This window comes from Sciurus carolinensis, chromosome 15, assembly GCF_902686445.1.
Source record: "Sciurus carolinensis chromosome 15, mSciCar1.2, whole genome shotgun sequence".
NCBI classification, from domain to species: Eukaryota; Metazoa; Chordata; class Mammalia; order Rodentia; family Sciuridae; genus Sciurus; species Sciurus carolinensis.
This window is the reverse complement of record NC_062227.1, coordinates 1,027,257-1,045,243: the sequence shown is the minus strand read 5'-3', so window position 1 is coordinate 1,045,243 and position 17,987 is coordinate 1,027,257. Positions and strand designations below refer to the sequence as shown.

General features: G+C 56.1%; 1 long non-coding RNA gene across 3 annotated transcripts in view; it reads right to left on the bottom strand.

Moving 5' to 3' along the window:
• Window positions 1–15,414, bottom strand: part of LOC124965838 (uncharacterized) — a 55,235-nt gene extending 39,821 nt beyond the window's left edge. For 2 of the 3 annotated variants that reach the window (XR_007105242.1, XR_007105243.1), the window contains exons 1-3: window positions 14,440–15,414; window positions 13,834–13,953; window positions 10,790–11,739 (exon numbers count right to left, since the gene is read on the bottom strand). This is a non-coding gene — a long non-coding RNA (uncharacterized LOC124965838). Of the gene's footprint in view, window positions 1–7,352; window positions 11,740–13,833; window positions 13,954–14,439 lie in introns of those variants that run through there. The other variant, XR_007105241.1, reaches the window with a different exon arrangement.
• Between the last annotated feature and the right edge of the window lie 2,573 nt (window positions 15,415–17,987).

The window sequence follows — 17,987 nt, the reverse complement described above, 5'->3', positions numbered from 1 at the left end:
ATCCATATGAGGCGCTGATGGGCAGCCGGCCACGCGCGCCCCCTGGAGGTCACTGGGTTCTGGCCCAGCTCGGAGTCCTGAGGGTGCCTGGCGCTCAGGCCGGCTCCAGGTCCTGCTGTCCCGTGGAGCAGGGAGGGTGCCGGGTGCTCAGATAGACTCCCCTGTCCCCATGTCCTCACAGAGGACCAAGGGTGCCTGGCGCTCAGGCCGGCTCCAGGTCCTGCCGTCCCCACCCCTCCCCTGAGCTTGGTGCTGAGAATCACCTCCTCCTGGCCTTCCCGAGTCCATGCTGGCCTCCAGGCCTGAACAATGCAGGGCCTCCAGGAACCAGTGACCCAGCCGGTGGCCAGACCTGCTCTCTGCCCCCTCCACCCCAGAACGGGACAAAACGCTAGATTTGCAGAACAGAAAGAGACCTAGCAGACTCTGCACATGAATTCTGGAATTCTAAACCGAAAAGAGGTGTGTGCCTTGCCAGGCCTCTGCTCTCCTGGCTCCTCAGGAGGATCCCGCCCCTTCTGTGGGTCTTGCTCTGTGCTGGCCCCAGGGCTACACCTGGGCCGGGCTCCTGGCCAAGAGCTCTGCAAATAACCCTAAGAACTACTGTGGTAGACGTTTCCTCCATTTCTATCTTTACTTTGGGGACGTGCACACTCTGAGCCCGCAGTTGGGTGGCATTCATTACATTCACAGGGTTGTGCAACCAGCATCCAGTTCCAAAACTTTTCACCACCTCAAACAGAAATTCAGGAACCATTAAGCAATAAGTCCCCACCCTGCTCTCCCGCCCCCGGGGCAACCTCTAATCTACTTGTGACTCAGTCGCTCTGCCTACTCTGGCTATTTCCTATAAGTGAAATCACACACCCTTAGTCCCTCTGTGGCGAGCTGTTTCACTCAGCGCGACATTTTAAGGTCTGTCCACGTGGACACATCATGGGATTTCTGTTCCTGTGTGGCAGAATGCTGTTCCGTGTGTGTGCACATTAGGTTTTGTTTCTGCATTCATCCGTTGGTGGCTCTTGGGTTGCTTCCCTCCTTCAGCATCCGGACTCCAGCTGCCGTCAGCATTGGCGAGCACTCGGGGTTCAAGCCCTGGCCGCAGGGGGTGAGGATCGACCTGGGCGTGGGGCTGCTGGATCCTTCCCTTTACTTGCACTTAATGGATGGATGAATGAGTGTTGCCCGCAGAGACAACGCTTGGGGCCAAGGCGTCAAGGCCCGGTCTGGCCTATGCAGCTCTGAGCCTCCTAAAGCCATTTGGAATGGTGGCACTGGGGGACCCAGCGATGAGGCCACCAGGTGGACACTGGAATGTGCCAGATCTAAGCCTGAGCAACTCCCAGGTGTAGGCCAACACGCACACTTTTCTCTCCCTGACACTAGGGACGGCCTCCGGCATGGTCACTTCTCTTCCTTCTGCTCAGGAGAGACCTCAAGCCAAGGGAGGTACTTGTACTATCAGGAAAAGCATTCTAAACATTCTAATGCCTAAGTAAAGACCCAGCTTCAGAGCTCTGATGGTGCCACCCCGTGACCTGCGTCCCAGCAACAGTGACAGAAGGACCTAGAGATGGAAGGGAAGTCAGAGAAGTGGCCTGAGCATCTGTTCACGGATGGACCCTCCCCACAGGGTCACAGCTAACCCTGGTGACATCTGCCACCCGCCAGCACAGAAAACAAGGAAGAGGAGTGGACACGGCATAGGTGACGACTTTGTTATGGTTGGGACAAGAGGTGCCCCCAAAGCTCAGGTGTGAGACATGCAAGAAGGTCGAAGGAGAAATGACGGGGTTGTGAGCGTCTTAACCAACCCTTAATCAATCCCCTGATGGGATTAACTGGGTGGTAACTGAAGTGGGCGGGGTGGCTAGAGGAGGGGCTCACTGGGGCGTGGCTCTGGGGAGGTATTTGTATCTAGCAAGTGGAGTCTCTGCTCTCTGATCACCATGTGAGCTGCTTCCCTCTGCCACACTCCTCAGCCATGGTGTCCTGCCTCACCTGGAGCCCTGCGGAATGGAGCCCAGCTGTCTGTGGACTGAGACCTTTGAACCCGTGAACCCCCAAATAAACTTTTCCTCCCCCACGGTTGTCTGGTCAGGTTTTTAAGCTACAGCAGCAAAAGAGCGGATTAAAACAGACTCGACCTTCACAGAATGAGAGGTGGTTCTCAGGGCAGGGGAGAGACAGCACCCGGGCTCAGAGAAAGGCCTGGAGAGAAAGACGTGGGAAGCGTCCTGCACAGGACCAGAGGGCCCAGCAACGATCAGCTTCACGGAGTGCAGAGAGGACTCACGGAGTGCAGGGAGGACTCACGGAGTGCAGGGAGGACTGGGACCGGAATTCTAAAGAATTCCAACTTGTAAGAGAAAAGTCACTGGAGTCCGAAGGCCTGCAGACCTTCGAGTGGTCAAGGGATACACTCAAGGGTCAGAGGCCAGGTGCAGTGGCCACACCTCTGATCCTAGAGGTTGTGGAGGCTGAGGCAGGAGGATCTCCAGTTCCCAGTCAGCCTCAGCAACTCGGAGAGACCCTAAGGAACTTGGCAAGGCCCTGTCTCTAAATAAAAATTTAAAAGGGTTAGGGATGTGGTTCTAACCCTGGATTCAATCCCCAGTACCAAAGAAAGAAAAGAAAGGATCAGAGGCTCCGATGCCACCAAGACCTGGCAGGAGCTCAGAGCTTGCTGGACTTCGACCACTGGGTCACTGGTCTTATGGACTCCCCAGGGAAGCAGCGGCAGGGCACCCTTGATCCACCAGGGAAACTGACAAAGTCAATTAGGCGTGGCCTCCGCCTTCGGTGACAGATGGGGCACATGCACACAGCCAGCAGCTGATGAGCAGGCGAGGAGCCCAGAGCTCTGTGGCAGCAGCAGGGGGCTCCGTCTACCCTGTGGGGCTCAGGTCGGGCTGAGAGCCGAGGCGGCTGTCATGGCTGAGGAGTCGACTCATCTAATCACGCGGGGTGGGGTTGCCCACGCTCCAGTGAATTCTGCACATCAGACCATGGAATGACAAGAGGGCCACCGCCAGGTTCCCAGGCTTGAGGACCGTGTGACCTGGGCGGGGCTCTTCTCAGCCAGCGCACAGGACCACGACCTCGCTGCCATTGGGTGCTTCAGAATTCGGATGAGCTCACACGGAGGACACAGTGCTGTGGAGACCCAGGCCAGTCTGCACGGTGGTGGGCTCTGGCCCGGGGAGGCCGAGCTCAGACCTGCGACTGAGGAGTGGAACGGACGCCCCGCAGGCCTAGACTGCAGAGAAATGAGTGGGAGGGAAAGGAGCCGAGAGCCGGCTCCACCGCATCCTCCTCGGCCCAAGGAGGCCTGTCTCTGACTTCCACCTCTGCTGCCGGGAACGCAGGAGCTGCCACAGTCCAAAGGGGTGGCGCCGGGAGCGTGTGGGCCCAGACCTGTCCCTCGGTCCAGTCGTGCCCTCTGCTCCTCCAAAACTCCGTTTTCACCCACCACTATTATTATTATTTCACCAAACTATTCCCTGAGGTTCTACGTCTCAGAGTTTGCAGACTTGGGACTGGATTCTGGCCTTGTCTTGCTTCCGCACTGCCCGCCCAGGCTGGACCTGCCCAGTGCCCGGCCACAGGGCTCCTCCCCCAGGGCCTTCCTGTCCCCTGCCGAGACCTCGCCCCTGCATTCCTGCACACTGCCCAGGGGGTAGTGACAGCTGATCACAGGCACACCTGAAATCTGAGTCGTAAATAATAAATTTTAAATTTTTGAATTAAATTCTGCAATAAATTTTAAATTTCTTGAAGGTATAGAATCAGATTCCTTTGTGCTTCCCACAGGGTACAGAGTATTGCACTCACTCCACAGAGGGACTGGAAAATAAATAAATGAATGAGTACAACAGTGAATGAATAAAATAAAACAAAATCCAAAATTGCAATGATTCTTGGGAAAATAGGGATGTTTATTGAAATGCTCTTAACCTGCACTTGAACTGCCTTAGGCCATCGTGAAATACGGGACTGTTTTCTTTCTTTTTTTTTTTTTTCCTGTGGTGCCGGGGAAGGAAATCAGGGCCCCATCCTGCTGGGCAGGTGCCCACCCAGGTCCCTAGAATGCGTGCGTTCTTATTCTAGATGTAACTGGAACCCAGAGGAAGGAGGGGCCTGGGGTCGGTCAGCATGGGACCCAGCAAGGCCCCTGTGAGAAGCTGGCCTCCCTGCTGGCCTCACCCTGGCAGGTGGCCCTGTGTGTCAGACCCGCTGGGTCTCCCGGTAGGTCCAGAGGCAGGGGGCTCCGACTAAAGTCAGGGATGGAGCCAGCAGCTGTGAGGCATGTCGACGGCACTGGACAGGAAGGACACCTGGTCCAGCAGGACCAGACACTCAGGGGCACCAAGGGCACCGCTCTGATGGGCTGTGCTGTGCCCTGCCCCACCGAGCCGCGGTGCCGCGATGGAGGTGTGGCTGACCCTGGTTTCCCGAAGAGGACACTGAGGCACTGGAGTCCAGTTCTCACCAGGAGAGCCGAGACCCAGAACTTGGGCTGAAGAAGGTTCACGGCTAACATAACGACCTAACATGGAGGCTGCTTCAAAACAACCAATCGTAATTTCTGCCATGAATCATTTCTTAAAGGGAAAACGGACACCTTCAGTGCCACCGCCCAGCCACGTCACTGCATCGCACCAGGAGGGGTGAGCACACGGTCGCCTGGCGTTCCTGAAGCTAGGTAACTAGCTGGCTATGGCATACTGCTACTATTGAAAAAGATTAGATGGAAGTTCAGATGAAAGCTAACCAAGTGCCAGGCACTGTCCAGGCACTTCCATGTCGCCCGATATTCACCGACCTAGAGAGGGGATATCTTCCCCAAGCACTTCCATGTCGCCCGATGTTCACCAACGTAGAGAGGGGATATCTTCCCCAAGCACTTCCAAGTTGCCCAATATTCACCGACCTAGAGAGGGGATATCTTCCCCAAGCACTTCCAAGTCGCCCGATATTCACCAACGTAGAGAGGGGATATCTTCCCCAAGCACTTCCATGTCGCCCGATATTCACCAACGTAGAGAGGGGATATCTTCCCCAAGCACTTCCAAGTTGCCCAATATTCACCGACCTAGAGAGGGGATATCTTCCCCAAGCACTTCCAAGTTGCCCAATATTCACCGACCTAGAGAGGGGATATCTTCCCCAAGCACTTCCAAGTCGCCCGATATTCACCAACGTAGAGAGGGGATATCTTCCCCAAGCACTTCCATGTCGCCCGATATTCACCAACGTAGAGAGGGGATATCTTCCCCAAGCACTTCCATGTCGCCCGATATTCACCGACCTAGAGAGGGGATATCTTCCCCAAGCACTTCCATGTCGCCCGATGTTCACCAACGTAGAGAGGGGATATCTTCCCCAAGCACTTCCAAGTCGCCCGATATTCACCAACGTAGAGAGGGGATATCTTCCCCAAGCACTTCCAAGTCGCCCGATATTCACCAACCTAGAGAGGGGATATCTTCCCCAAGCACTTCCATGTCGCCCGATATTCACCGACCTAGAGAGGGGATATCTTCCCCAAGCACTTCCATGTCGCCCAATGTTCACCGACCTAGAGAGGGGATATCTTCCCCAAGCACTTCCAAGTCGCCCGATATTCACCAACGTAGAGAGGGGATATCTTCCCCAAGCACTTCCAAGTCGCCCAATATTCACCGACCTAGAGAGGGGATATCTTCCCCAAGCACTTCCATGTCGCCCGATATTCACCAACGTAGAGAGGGGATATCTTCCCCAAGCACTTCCAAGTCGCCCGATATTCACCGACCTAGAGAGGGGATATCTTCCCCAAGCACTTCCAAGTCGCCCGATATTCACCGACCTAGAGAGGGGATATCTTCCCCAAGCACTTCCATGTCGCCCGATATTCACCGACCTAGAGAGGGGATATCTTCCCCAATGCACAGCGTGAGGAGGCCCAGGGAGCTGAAGCAACCGCCTAAGGTCACCCAGCCAGAGACTGACGGGCCAGGATCTGAACTCCTGCTCTTACCCCTGCCCCACGTGACAGGGGTTAGTAGGCGCTGTGTCTGTTCTCTTTATCAGAAACTGGGACCCTCACTCTCAATTCGCTTGGGATCCCTGGGGATCCTCCAGCATCCCCCTCTCTCAGCCATCACAGCAGGGGAGGTGGCTGGACCCTTGCCCTCTAAAAGCCCAGACGCAGCCCCTGCAGATGAAGCAACTTGCTTCAAGTTTTGTTGCACCCCCCGGAACATTGCTATGGACTGCTGGTGTCCGTCACACCCTCCAGACCCAGCTGTGTCCACAAGGCATGAGGCCCGTGGTCAGCGACATCAGCACAGCCAGCTCTCGCCACAGCCAGGGCTGCCCTCTCCTGAGTGAGGCCTCATGCCCACAGGTCTTCCTGCGCACCCAGAGGAACTCTGCGCAAACGACTTCCCTTCCTGCGTTAGATTGTCGGATTCAGAGAACCAGATTGACAGTGCTTTCTTTTTTATTAGAGCATCATAGTTACACACAGTAGTTGGGTCCAATGAACAATCGTTCACGCGTGGAGTGGGATTTCAGCCCCGCCCCCTCCTCCCTCCCGTTCTCCTTCCTCTACTGTCTCCCTTCCACTCATGTATTGATTTTTTTGGTGATTTCCACTTAGACATAAAGTTGGAATTCCCCGTGCTGTGTATATGTGCACGCAGCGTGGCTCTGTTGAACCTGCATTCCCTCCCCTTCCCCGCCCCTTTTCCCTCGCTCCTCCCTCGCTCCCTATCTCCTTCTACTCCACTGATCTCCCCCCGGAACCCTATCATGTCCTCTCCCCCTTCGCCCCTTATTTTGCTCTAGTTTCTAAATATGAGTGAAAACACTGACCCTTGACTGTGTTTGGCTTATTTCACTTAGCATGATGGTCTCCAGTTCCATCCATTTACCAGCCAATGCCCTAAGTTCGTTCTTTTTATGGTTGAGTAAAACTCCATTGTGTATATACACCATGTCCCCCTTCGTCCACTCCTCTATCCACGGACATCTGGGCAAGTTCCACAATTCAGCTCTGGTGAGTTGTGCAGCGACAAACGTTGGAAGGCCTGTCTCCCTGTATGTGCTGATTTTAGTTCTTTTGGATAAATACCAAGCAGGGGAGAGCTGGGTCCTATGTAGTTCCATTCCCAGTTTTTTGAGGAATCTCCACACTGCTCTCCAGAGTGGTTGCAGTAATTTGCAGTCCCACTGACAATGTGAGTGTACCTTTTCCCCACGTCCTCTCCAGCATTTATTATTATTTGTATCCTTGATGATTGCCATTCTGATTGGAGTGAGATGAAATCTTAGTGTAGCTTTGATCTGCATTTCCCTGATTGCTAGAGATGTTGAACATTTTTTCATTTATTTGTTAGCCATTTGTGTTTTTTTCTTTTGAGAAATGTCTGATTCGTTCTTTTGCCATTTATCGATTGGGTTATTTAGGGTTTTTTGATGTTAAGCCCAAAGCTTGCATTCTTAATGGGGGAGACATCGCCCCCACGGGAGCCACCAGGGATTCTTGGACAAAAATAAAATAAATAAAATGAAAGTCAGCACAACTTAGATACTATGCTGGTTTGTGGTCCTCAGAGTTAGACACTGCTCAACAAAATTGTATTTCAGAGTATTTCATTCCTCTCACTGGGGAAAATTCAAATTTCATTTCATTTTCCTTCTTCAGGAGGTGAAATGAGTCCATGTTTGAGAAGCTCAGGGAGTGAGACTCTCCCCGCATCGAGTCCACGGAGAGGCGGCCATCCCCCCGCACAGCGCCCTCCCCGAGCTGCCCAGAGTTCACGGCTCACCCGCAGCCACGGTTCCCCACATGCGTTTCCAGATATGCATACGAATAAAGATACATAGTGTTCCCAAGGGAAGAACTGGGGACACCAGAGCAGCCCGGGGGACGCGTGGGGACATGCAGTGGAGCAGTTCCTCTGCTGCACACCCCTCCCGCCCTCAGCCCCACCAGGGCACAGTGACCCTGAAGGTGAGCTGGGCACAGCCCGAGCGGTGTCCTCTCGGAGCGTCTTTGGGGATCAGGGCACATCTTGGCAAACGCTACTGCAGACGGCAGGCCGCTGAACCTCCGTCCAGCCAGGGGTGAGGATGCTCTGTCAATGGTCGGTTTCACTTCTTTCTGCATCTGGAACGTTCTCGCCTTCAACTCTGCTCCAGTGGAGCCTCAGGAAAAGCTACTCAACAGAGGGTGGGAAAGGCAACGAGTCTCTCCGTGCGTATCTGCTCATGTCGCAAGCCACATACTCAATCACCCTACAGCACCCAGCGCACACCTGCCAGCCCCAGAGCTGAGTGGGCGCTCCCTGCAGCCCACACTGCTCGTTCAGCAGGCGCTACCTTAACAGCATGGACCTAAATTTAAAACCGCAGAGCAGCGAGATGGCCGATGGGCAGTAGCCCTTTAACAGAGTTCTGGGCTGCAGATCTTCCTTTTCTCCAGGCAGCAGGACCATCTCCTCTGTCCAGCACTATCCACATGCCCCAAACCCATGCTGTCACCAGTCCTGCTTCAGAGTCCTGCGTCAAGCCTAGGAACCTGGATACTTGCCAGGATCGGTTTCCAACCAGGAGCCCTGGGGGAGGCACCCAGGCTGTCATGGACACCCCCTCCCTTTACCCTTTTGCAGCTGGTGGCTACTTTCTCAGCATAAGCTTTTGCCTTGGGCCTAGCCTGGTAGCCACCCGCATCCCGGGCCGACAGGACAGACATGTTTCCTGCTGGAAAAAAAAGAGTTGGAAGGCCTGTCTCCCTGTATGTGCTGATTTTAGTTCTTTTGGATACATACCAAGCAGGGGAGAGCTGGGTCCTATGTGGTTCCTTTACTTTGCAACCTAAAGCTATCTTGATTCTGAAGACTTCACAGGCATTGATTTGATCTCCCTTATTTCAAACTTGCACCCACAGCTGTGAGAAATCCCAACTAGAGCATCTTGCTTTATGTGGCCTTTTCCATCACTCCTGGAAAAAGTCAAGTCCAAGATTAAGTTTCCATCTTCAGGACCATTAAATACTTGCATCAGAATTCTTGTTTTTGTTTTAGTGCTTTGTTTGAAGAACAGATTTTTTTAACGTGTGCTGTGTGCGAGGGCCAGGGCTTTGAATGATGTTTCTTGCGATCATCCCCCTTAATCAACACCACCAGTCCCCACAGCCTCCCCGGCTTGCTCAGCCATGTGTCGGCAATCAGCACCATCAGGCGCTTCGCCTGGCCGGCATGCCTTTCTGGAGTTTGAATTCAATTTCTGCAACCTTGAGAAGGCACGACAGAGGAAGGAATCTGAATGATCCGTAGAGCCAGATAGCTGTCCCCCACCTGCCTGCCTCGGGATGTCTGGCTGCACGTGCACCCACGTCGTGCTGGGTTCTGGCCTGGAGGTGTGGGGGGCGGGCTGGGGAGGAAGCAGCTCACCGTCTGGCTGAGTTCTGTCTGCGTGGGAAGACCTGGGCACACGTGGCCAGGAGCAGAATGACCCCAGGAGGCCTGGGCTCAGGGCTGCTTTTTAACTGGCCAGGGCTGTAGCTTCACGTCCTCCAACATCTGTGGGACGTCAGGCAGGGCAGCGTCCTGCTGGTCCAAAGAACCAGAAGTGTGCCCTCACGTGGAAGACAGTCCAGGTGCGGGCCTCACCCTGCACACCTCCAAGACGGGGCTGCCCAGGCACCTGGAAGCTGGAGGCAGAACTTCTGTGGGGAGCTGGCCACTGTGGAACGGAGCACGTCTGTCATTTGGAATCCTTGGGAATTTGCAAATGAAGACAGCGATGCGACTCTCTCTCACAGCCACACACAGAAGCTCTCCCCAAGCAGCACACGCGTCCCCGTTACTTCACCTACCTTTGGGCGTCCGTATCACGTAAAGCCATTTGTGAACCAAACCAGAAGCTTCCCCTTCTGCTGAAGCTGGCCCTGGAGGGTTCCCAAGGAAGCCGGGTGGAGGTTGGGAGTAAAGGTGACCGACACAGGCAGGAGCTATGAGACCTGAACGGCAGGCCTGCAGAACTTACCAGTGCTTTGGGGATCTGTACCGACTCAGACGCTCCCCAACTTAGGAGAAGCCCCTGCAAAGTCCAAGGTACCGTAAGCCAGAGTGTCTGATACTCCTAACCTGCCGAACATCACAGGGCAGCCTCGTGGACACTCACTGCAGGGCAGCGTCATCTCCCCTCAAGGCTGCACAGCCCACCGGGAGCTGCAGCCCACTGCCGCTGTCCACTGGGGGCAAGGGTTCTGGACCACGTGCTGCTAACCACAGAGAAGCTCAGAATTCAAAGTCAGCTTTCTACCGAGTGTCATTCTCTCACGCCAGGGTCAGTCAGACGGCCGAGCTGACCACCGGAAGTCGGCCTGTCTGCACTTCCGCCTGATGAGTCCGCCTGTCGTGCACACCCACGCCTGGCTCCCAGCTCCTGGGGCTGGTTCGGTGGCCTGCTGGCCTGTGCGAGCCAGAAGCTGTTTCTCTGAAGGAGAAAAGCTGCCGCACAGCCCACCTGGGCCTGCTCGCCCCTCGCCCGGGAGCCCACCTGTCAGAGGCACAGGAAGTGCCTCAAGCCCGCGCGCCCAGGGCCACGGTGGCAGAGCGGATCACACAGTGCTCTGCACGGGGCCCTTCCCTCCTAGGACACGCATCCCGCCAGCCGTCTCTGATCACCCACAAATGCTCACGGTGACCACCAAAGGACACCGTGTTCCCTGGGTCCCGAAAGGTCGTGATTCTTTGAGTTTCTTTTGTAGAAGGTGCTAGATGGAGAAACTCACCTTTGACCTTGGAAGGGACATTGTAACAAGCTTCGGGCCAACGGAGCCTGGAAAATTTCACTGAGAGGACAGGCTCCCGAGTGTGGTGGGATTTGTTTCCGCCCATATTCCGTGTGTCTCCTCAGCGTGTCTCGTGAGCAGCCTCAGCTCACTTCCCGCTCACCAGCTCCAACCAGCGTGATGCCGGCGGGAGCCCCGTGCAGGTAGGACGGCCTCCGTGGGTCAGACCCACAGAGACGGAGGTGTCACCTGCCCAGAGATCAGCAAAGGGGCGCTGCTGGCCCTGCCAGACCAGGGTTAGTGGCCGCTGGGCAGCTTTGCTGATCACAGCAGAGAAAAAACTCCTGCAGCTTCACAGCTGTGTGCCAGATGGTGGGTGACGTGCAGAGAATGCCCAACTAGATGGCCACTGGGGTTGGTGTCGCCACTGACCAAGTTACTAGGGACACCTGTTGGTTCCTAAAGTCCATCTGCCTCCTGCACAGATCAGACAGAGATGTGGTGAGGAGTCACTGACCGGATTTCAAGTGCTTCACAGTGGCACTAATCTCTGCAATCCCTCCAGAGATGCCATGTTTCTTCTGGTGTGCTCCTCTGAGGAGGTACAGGCATTTCTAGAATATTCCATTTGACCATTCCACCATAATAGCCCTTGGGTCATTCCCCGAGTCAGGGAAACGATGGGATTCTGCCAGTTGCCAAGTGCAATCTATTCCACGTTTGGATTCCAAAGCTGGGGCGTGAGCACAGGATGAATTCAGACACGCCCTGGCCCCCCGTGGAATGAACCTGAGTCAAAGCTGCAGGGGTCACCTGGTTCCCGCAATCCCCCAGTCTGGATCGTGGGCCACAGCAGCATCTCAGGTCCCTCGGAGGTGGTGTCCATCCAGAGTTGGTGTCCAGTGATCCCTCAAGAGTCTCATGCTGTCCCCTCCGCAGTACATGGTCATCTGAAAAGTGGCCAGAGTGCCTGTGAGAAGGTGGGAGTGGCAGATTGATGGCAAATCCCTGGGGCTTCGGAACTCTCCCCACTGACCTCCAAACCTGCGCCAAGACACCATCTCTTTACATCCAACACTGTGCTGTGCATCTGCAACGTGCCCAAGGCCCACGTGCCGAAGGGGGATATGGGGACCTCAGCCAACTCCTCCGCCTCCTCTTCATCCTCCCCTCCTCCTCCTCCTCCCCTTCCTCCTTTTCCTCCTCCTCCTTCTCCCCGTCTTCCTCCTCTTCCTTCTCCCCCTCTTCCTCCTTTTCCTCCTCTTCCTTCTTTTCCTCCTCTTCCTCCTCCTCCCACTCTTCCTCCTTTTCCTCCTCTTCCTTCTTTTCCTCCTCTTCCTCCTCCTCCCACTCTTCCTCCTTTTCCTCCTCTTCCCCCTCCTCCCCTTCCTCCCCCTCCTCCTCCCCCCTCCTCCTTCTCTCCTCCTCCTCTCCTCCTCTTCTCCTCCTCCTCTTCTCCTCTTCCTCCCCCTCCTCCTTCTCTTCCTCCCCCTCCTCCTTCTCTTCCTCCCCCTCCTCCTTCTCTTCCTCCCCCTCCTCCTTCTCTTCCTCCCCCTCCTCCTTCTCTTCCTCTCCCTCCTCCTCTTCCTCCTCCTCTTCTTATCCTCCTCCTCCTCCCTCTCCTTCTCATCTTCCTCCTCCTCCCCCTCCTTTTCATCCTCCTCCATCTCCTCTTCATCTTCCCCCTCCTTCTCATCCTCCTCCCCCTCCTCTTCTTCCTCCTCCTCCTCCTCCTTTTTCTTCTTCTTCTCCTCCTCCTCTTCATCCTCCTTCTCCTCTCTCTCTCTCTCTTCTTCCTGGCCACCATGAAGAGCCACATGCTTCTGCCAAGACTCACTGCCTCACCACAAGCAAATAGGCAACATGTCAACCAAACACAACCACAGACTGAAACCTCCAAAACTGTGAACCAAAATATACCTTTCCTCTTATTAGGTTGCTTTATCTCAGGTATTCTGTTACAGTAAAGGACAGTGACTAACATGATTGGTTGTCTTGAGGGTTGGCTATAATGAGGGAACACTGACCAATAGCCCCTGCAGGGTCTCCTCCCAGAGAGGAGGGATGCCTGAGTCTGCCCCTAGTGAGATGGGAGCCCCTGCTGAGGGTCTTTGAGTAGAAATCTGTTTGCACCTTAGAAGAAAGACTGTATAAGCCAGATATTGTAAATCCTCTTCATACGAGATTCCTAGGACTACTCTAACAAATCAGCACAAACCAGGTGGCTTGACACAACAGAGACAATTCTGTCACTGTTCTGGAGCCTAGAAGCGTGAATCAAGGTATCAGGGTCGTGCTCCTGTTGAAAGGTATAGCAGGAGCCTTCACCCTTCAGCCTGTGTGGCTCGGGGCTCCTGCGGTGGCCCCTGGGCCTCCATGTCTCCCTGGTCACACACGGCCCTCCCTCCCTGTGCACCTCTGCACCCTCTGCTCCTCCTAAGACCCTCGTCGTGGGACTTAGGACGTCCTCCTCCAGTGGGAACTCCTCCTCACCTGTGACCTGTGCAAGGCCCAACTTCCAGATAAGCTGCCATCGTCAGGCCGGGTGGCCGTGGGCTGGGGTGGGTGGGACACCCATCCCGAGTCCTCCAACAGCACTTCTGAACTCACTGCTCGGCCCCACCCCCAGCTCCACAGAGGCCCATTTGTATCTTATTGTTTGGGGCTGGAACCCAAGCACCAGCGGTTTCAAACGTCCCCAGTGACTTTCACCGGTGTGGACAGTGGTCCCCATGGTGTATGACGCTGTCCACTGGCCGGATCTGCTGTGTTCTGGCACTGTCTCTGGTTCTCTATTCCATACTGTCCCCAAAACACTCCTCTTCCTTGTGTATTTCTGGGGGTGGCGGCACCCCGACTGGCTGGCTCTCATCTCCCCCTCACACACGCAAGGTGTGCAATCACCCCAAAAACAGCTCCTGGGCTGTCATGCTCCCTGGGCAACCTATCTCCCAGAGGCTTGGCTGTCCCCTTGAAGGGACGCCCGCACACCCTGCCATGCCCACCTCAGCCCCAGACCTTCCTTGCTCCCCAACAAGACTCACCCACTGCTCCAGGCTTCCCGTGTCACCCGCCGGGCCCTGCTGCCTCCCCTCTGGACACTCTGCACTCCGCCAGAATCAAAGACCAACGTCCACAGCCAGAAACGTCGCTGGTTTCTCGTCCTAGTGTTAAAACAAGGAAGGCCTGTTCCCCACGGTTGAAGCTTCCGGTTGCAGAAGCCGCTGTGGCATCTCCCGTTGGGACCCGTCTTTGCAGACCAGCTGAGCCGGGCGCTCTTCCACCCTGAATGCGCACAGCACGGGGAATGGCCCCATGCCTCTTCCTGAAGTAGCGCCTTGCTGCAGAGGACAGCGGGGGCCTGGAGACCGGCAGAGGCTGGCGGCGGCGGTGTCCTCTCACCTCAGAGGGGAGAACCAGCAGCCGGGGGCAGGGCCAGCCCGCTCCCGGCAACTAGCGCATTACTGCTCATGATTCCCAACACCCTCCTGGAATCATCTGCCACCAGAGAAGGCCAGGTTTAGGGTCACCTTCGGGTCCTAGAGAATCCAGTCCATGTCAGCTTCACACCACGAGGCACCCTGGACGCTTCTCTTGGTGACCTTTCATCTAAATGCACCTCTCCCGCTCTCTCCTGGTTCCCTGCTCACCTGATCACGCTGAGTCCCGGATGCTTGTTTCCTTCCAGTGCTTTGCTAGGTTGGTAACTCTGTGAGGAGACGCCCGGCCCACCCTGGAAAACTGTCTATGCACGGGAAGCGCACCACGGGCCCAACGGGCAAAGCAACCCGGCCGTTGCCCCAGGGCTGCTACCGGGAGCTGTTGCAGTCCTTCCCCCGCTTCCCACAGAGGGAGGGCTGCAGGGCCAGGGGACAGATCCGGAGCCAGTGAGTGGGAAGTAGCCCATCGCCTGCCCCTGAAAGAAAGCACCCAGCCTTGCCCTCACATTTCTGGGGTTGGCGTCCAGCACGGCTAAGCCTCTGCAGGACGTCCCCAGGTAACGCAGGTCCTTCCTGGGCAGGAACTCTCAGGCCTCTGTAGAAACAGGTCCCAGCAGAGGCCACGGAACAGGGGACCAGGCAGGGAGCGATCACTCAACCAACCCTGCCAGTCACTGCAGGAGGAGGAGTGGTCCCGAACCCTGTGCCTGAGTCCCCAGGAACAAGAAGGCTCAGACTGGGTGCTCTCTGTTGGTCCCCACCCTGTGCCTCAGTCCCCCAGGAACAGGAAGCTCAGACTTGGTGCTCTCTGTTGGTCCCCCACCCTGTGCCTGAGTCCCCAGGAACAGGAAGCTCAGACTGGGTGCTCTCTGTTGGTCCCTACCCTGTGCCTCAGTCCCCAGGAACAGGAAGCTCAGACTTGGTGCTCTCTGTTGGTCCCCACCCTGTGCCTGAGTCCCCAGGAACAGGAAGGCTCAGACTTGGTGCTCTCTGTTGGTCCCCACCCTGTGCCTCAATCCCCAGGAACAGGAAGGCTCAGACTTGGTGCTCTCTGTTGGTCCCCACCCTGTGCCTCAGTCCCCAGGAACAGGAAGCTCAGACTTGGTGCTCTCTGTTGGTCCCCACCCTGTGCCTCAATCCCCAGGAACAGGAAGGCTCAGACTTGGTGCTGTCTGTTGGTCCCCACCCTGGCTCTCAGTCCCCCAGGAACAGGAAGCTCAGACTTGGTACTCTCTGTTGGTCCCCACCCTGTGCCTCAGTCCCCAGGAACAGGAAGGAAACACCTCCACCTGAAGGAAACTGCTCCACTTGCAGGAAACACCTCCACCTGAAGAACACACTCCAAACCAAAGGAAACACCTCCTACCTGACAGCAACACCTCCACCGGAAGGACACACCTCCACCTGACAGCAACACCTCCACCTGAAGGAAACACTTGCACCTGAAGGAAACACCTCCACCTGAAGGAAACACCTGCACCTGAAGGAAACACCTCCACCTGTAGGAAACACCTCCACTTGTAGGAAACTCCTCCACCTGAAGGAAACTCCTCCACCTGAAGGAAACACTTCCACCTGTAGGAAACTCCTCCACCTGCAGGAAACACCTCCACCTGAAGGAAACACCTCCTCCTGACAGCAACACCTCCACCTGTAGGAAACTCCTCCACCTGTAGGAAATTCCTCCACCTGAAGGAAACACCTCCTCCTGACAGCAACACCTCCACCTGTAGGAAACTCCTCCACCTGTAGGAAACTCCTCCACCTGAAGGAAACACTTCCACCTGTAGGAAACTCCTCCACCTGCAGGAAACACCTCCACCTGAAGGAAACACCTCCTCCTGACAGCAACACCTCCACCTGTAGGAAACTCCTCCACCTGTAGGAAACTCCTCCACCTGCAGGAAACACCTCCACCTGAAGGAAACACCTCCTCCTGACAGCAACACCTCCACCTGTAGGAAACACCTCCACCTGTAGGAAACTCCTCCACCTGTAGGAAACTCCTCCACCTGCAGGAAACACCTCCACCTGAAGGAAACACCTCCTCCTGTAGGAAACTCCTCCACCTGAAGGACACACCTCCTCCTGAAGGACACACCTCCACCTGCAGGGGAGTCGCCTCTTCACTCATCCCAGGACAGAGTCTGAGGGATGAGTGAAGAGTCTCATCTTCATCGCCTGAGTCTCCTCACCCTCAGGTCACCAAGAGCAAGACTCTGCAGCTTCTGTACAGCCTTCCGGAACTCCAGCCCCAGCTCCATGGAGAGCACTCTGCCTCCTGTTACAGCAGATCCCTTCTGTCCTCCCACAGCAGGGGTCCATTGCCGGTCCCTGCTGGCCTGTGTCCCCTCTTCTCCACTGACCTCCCCAGTGCCTATGCTTATTAATGTCTCAGCTTACATTTGCTGAGAATCCACAGGAAGGGAGCAAGATTTCCACCCACCGGGGAGCAAGACCCTGTGAAGCCCTTGGGAGCGCTGCAGCTGGGAGGGCTGATCTTGCGCTCTTGCCCCAGGCGTGGCCCCTCTGGCCCCGGCTTCCTGATTTCATGCATTAGAGCGCTGGTTTTCTTCATGGCCGTGTTTCAGGAGCACCCGGAAAGACTTCTTTAAATCTTGGTGCCCTGGCCAGCACCCAAACCAGTTAAACCAGAAAGCTTAGAGGTGGGCTCCTACTAGCAGCCCAGGCTGAGGACAGCCAAGCACCAGGGGGTGCCCAGCCCCACAGACAGCAGTGAGCAACAGCCGCAAGACAGACACAGTCACGGAGGCAGTGTGACCCTCCGCCCTGGGCTCTGCAGCCAGTTAAGTTGGCGAGCAGTCCAGACAACAAAGACATTCTCCCAGGGTTTGAAAACGAGGGTACGTGAGAATTGCACCAAAGCTGAGTGTCTCCCCAACTCTGGCAGAACCTGTTTGTCTGAGCAGTGACGGGGCTGTGGCCGTGGAGTGGCCTCTCTACCTGCTGGAAGATGGCAGCTGCAGCCTGGGACAGGAGCTGAGTCCCACAGGCCTGCATGTCGCCCAGGGGGGCGTATTGCACGTTCCCCTGGGGGGAAGGAAAGAGCACCCAAGGAACAGGGAAGATGGACAGGCAGGGAAGGCTGGGGCAGAAGAGGGGCTGGGGCAGAAGGGGGGCTGGGGCAGAAGGGGGGCTGGGACAGAAGGGGGGCTGGGGCAGAAGGGGGGCTGGGGCAGAAGGGGGGCTGGGACAGAAGGGGGGCTGGCCCCAGTTGCCCTGGGCCTTGCCACCATCTGCGTCCTGCAAGGGCCCTCCCCTGCCATCCACAGCGTCCTCCTCCTGATCACTGGACTCGCTCGCGTCTCCTCAGCACACTCCAGCATGGTCACTGAGGTCAGGTTCCCTCGCGGGAGCAGCTGGAACCCCTGCTTCGGTGCAGGTCCCAAGCAGCAAATGACCAGTGATGCGATGCTAAGCACAGGTTAGGTGGACCGGAGGGCCGGGCCAGGGACACGGGACACTCGACCAGAAGGATCTTGTTGGTCTCTTATCACTCAAAGGGATGAGCTTTGACTTGGTAAAGTGACGAACCTGACTTTGCGTCAGATCAGCAGCAACTGAGCAGCAGCTCTCCTCTCTTGATCAGGGACCTGTCAGCGAGCACAGCGGGGGCCGATGAGGCCCAGCAACCGGCAAGGCAGCCCAGGGTCCTTGAAAGCCGGGTTTCCGAACGCGGGCCTTTGGAGAATCCTTGGTCTAGCTAATTGGTTCCACGTGCAGAGTCTCAGAAGTCG